Here is a 3,427-nt window from a genome sequence, read left to right as displayed (position 1 = left end):
TAAATATGTATTATCCTAAAATCAATGAAATGAGAGGCCACTTAAATAAAAACTAAGTTTTACTATGTTGATCCTTACTCCAAATTGAATTCATTTTTGGAACATAGGAAGCTACCAAATTTCTTAATCTACTGCCTCGGTTTCAAAATAAAATTTAGAAAAAGGAATTGCAGCTTACATGGAATATTGACTTAACTAATAGAATATACGCAGACAGATACACAGTTATTCAAGTTGAAACAAAGATTAACCAAATTATTTTCATTTTCTCAATATTTTTCTTTAATAATAGATACAAAGAGAAAGTTAGCTTCATTAAGTAAGTTCTTTCTAACATAAGATCAGGGAGCTAACAAATTCCAAAAGATGATCACTATTTTAAAGTATATTTCACATGTACTCTGCTTTAGTCAGCTCTTCAAGACAGAGGATAACCCTAATCTTCATAAAAGCAGACCACCAACATTGCTCAAAGGCACAAATCATGCAAGAGAAGATAAAGTAAGACAATTTATTTATCCTAAATAACTGGGTAGAAATTACCTTTTTCATGAATGATTCCTCCTCAAATTTTGATAAGGTTAAACTGCCATGATAAATCATTTCTAGGGATGAATGATGAAACAGTAGAGATAGCAGAAGTAGTCTTGGTAAATGAAAAAATGCTTAAAAAAATAATTTTGAGAAGTAAATACCTGCAGAAGGAAACATTCATATCATCCACGTATCACCGCTCCACAAAACCTTCTAATCACTTACACAGAGATTTTTAATCAAATTAAAGAATTTTCTATTGTTTTCCTTGGAATAGATGGACGTGTGCAGGCACATTCTGCTGAATTCTACATGAATTCATCATATGTTGGAAAAAATCAGGCATGTCAATTGACAAATACTGCAGTAAAATTTCTTTTTTTGGGAAGCATAAGAATAGCCTAAAGTCATCGGGTGGGTATCAAATTATTCAAAAATAGTGTAATTTTGGAGAATTCAACAATAAATGTGGCATCAAAAGTGAAGAGTTTGTTCATTTAGTGCCAATTGAGACAGAATGTAAATAGAACAGTCAAGCTGCATAAGCTTTCACAATAAGACTTCTTATTAATTAATTGGTGAATTTTTATCCAAAAATGCTACTGTAATAAATTTTATCAAAGTAGTTAACTCAGTGTGTGTAATTAATCATCAAACTCATCATATTGTTATCCACACAAATTCTCAATTGACCATCTATCTGAGTACACCACCCCACCAGCCAGCAGAGCTTGATGCCTTTTAGTTACCTTTTGTTTTCACATTCTTCTCAGGTAACATTAAATATGTGGAAAAAATCGAGCACCAAATACCCAATCTGAAAACATCAAGCTTAATATTACATATTTTTTCAAGAGATGATTAGATTTGCAACAATTAATCAGTTTCAAAAGTCGAAAAGACAGCGAGAATCAGTAATCCAAAATAACATACAATTACATGCAATAGTTATCTATTTTCAACTATGCACGTGTGGATCAGATAGAATTACTGACAAGAATATAAGAAATTTAGCAATAGATTCTAAGAAAACATAAAAAATAAAAGTTGAAACAAAAATGATGATAAAAAATCCCTTCAAGAAAGGAAAAGAACGAGAAAATGCTTACCAGATGTAACGAGTAAGATGGAAGCTAAACATCATAAGAGGAATTAGAACCAAAATCCAACCGGAAAGAAAAGGTCGGAGAAAAAAATAACGATGGTGTTATTTTTGGTTTCACAAATAAAAAAGCAGACAGATGAAACTTACAAAGATGTACTAAAGGGTAGTATAGCCCATGTGGGTCTTTTATCAATGGACACGTATGGAGAAGACAAATGAGCCTCATTTTAAGATGTATATTACCAGATATGCCCTTGGTTGTTCCCTAGATTGTAATAAAATTGAATACCAAAAGTGCCCTTCGTAGTACACCAAACTCTCACTTAGGGCATTTTGGTAACACTAATGTGTAAAAGAGATCCAATTTTAAAAGATTATTTTTTACTTGTTTTAATTGTTTAGTATAGGAGTAAAAGAAAAGAGTAACCATTTTAGGGTGTGTTTGGTAAGGAGGAAAATATTTTCTTGGAAAACAAGTTGATTTCTTACTTATTTTCCTATGTTTGGTTGGTGGATGGAAAATATTTTCTGGTAATATTCTATAGTGTTTGGTTGGTGAATGAAAAAATATTTTTCAGAAAATACATTCTAGTGTTTAGCTAAAGCGTAAAAATACATTTCAAAAAAATAATTTTTGATCTCAAAAATTATTTTTTTAGGATGCGTTTGATATGAAGGAGGAAAAATATTTTCTAGAAAAATAAGTTATTTCTTACTTATATTCATGTGATCATTATGCAAATTGGATAAGTATATTTTTCTAAAAGTATTTGTATATATTTAACAAAAATAATGGTAACGAATAGGATAAAAAGGGTGGGATAAGAAAAAAGTTTTGAATTTTTTTAAAAAAATAAATTTAAAATATTAATTTTTTTTAGAAAGAGGGTTGGTAGGTGGGGTTTGGGATTGTCAAAATAGGTAATAAGGGTGGGGTAAGAAAATAATTTTGACATTTTAAAAAATAAATTAATTTTTTGGAGGATCGGGGGCTAGTAGGGGGTGGGGGTAGGGGAGAAAGAGTAGGATTAGAAAAAAATTAAAATATTTTTTTTAAATGGGGAGTATTAGGGGGTGGGGGTCGGGGTAGGGGAGTGAGGATGGGTAAGAAAAAAAATAAAAATTTTCAAATTTTTTTTTTTGGGAGGGGGGGTGGCGGGGAGGAGGAGGTTGGTAGGGGGTCAATTAAGAGAGGTAAGAAAAAAGTTTGAATTTAAAAAAAAAAAAAATTGAAGGGAGTAGGGGTTTGGGTTTTGGGCAGGGGATGAGGTAAGAAAAAAATTTAAAATATTTTTTTAATAGGGATGGTAGGGGGAGGGGTGGGGTGGGGGATTGAGGGTCGGAGTAGGGATGAATGATTTTGAGAGTTGTATAAATATTTCAACTTAAGAGTGAGGTTGAAAGAGAGTTTTGAAAAATATTTTCCTTACTTTTTGAAGGTAAGTCATTTTCCTTAGAATTGAGGAAAATAAGTTGATTTGAAAAATATTTTTCAATACCTTTAAGCCAACCAAACATGAAAAAATTGGAAAACATTTTCTGAAAAAATGTTTTTCTTCATACCAAACACACCTTATTTACTACTATATATAAGTGAAGTTGAGATGACTAAAATTACTGAAATATCCTTGATAGTCACCCCAATCTTCACTTATATACAGTAATAAAGTAAAGTAAAAAAGCAACATGCATGTGGAACCATTTTATTGCACCATAAAATGAGGACTAAACTAATAAATATAAGGAAAAACTCATAAGCATGTGTAACTATTGTATTTACTACTATAT

The 3,427-nt window shown here is 30.8% G+C and overlaps 1 long non-coding RNA gene across 2 annotated transcripts; it reads right to left on the bottom strand.

Annotated features, from left to right (window-relative positions):
* Positions 1–537: 537 nt before the first annotated feature.
* On the bottom strand, positions 538–1,784 carry LOC124888483. 2 transcript variants are annotated; one of them, XR_007046770.1, is made up of 3 exons: positions 1,644–1,784; positions 696–842; positions 538–605 (listed from the first exon to the last, which is right to left on the bottom strand). It is a non-coding gene; the product is annotated as an uncharacterized LOC124888483 (long non-coding RNA). The 2 variants fall into 2 exon arrangements; XR_007046769.1 differs by having other exon boundaries at positions 538–586.
* Positions 1,785–3,427: the final 1,643 nt, after the last annotated feature.

This window comes from Capsicum annuum, chromosome 11 (assembly GCF_002878395.1).
Source record: "Capsicum annuum cultivar UCD-10X-F1 chromosome 11, UCD10Xv1.1, whole genome shotgun sequence".
Lineage (NCBI taxonomy): Eukaryota > Viridiplantae > Streptophyta > Magnoliopsida > Solanales > Solanaceae > Capsicum > Capsicum annuum.
Note: the sequence above shows the minus strand (reverse complement) of the source record. Positions and strands in the feature narration are given on the sequence as shown.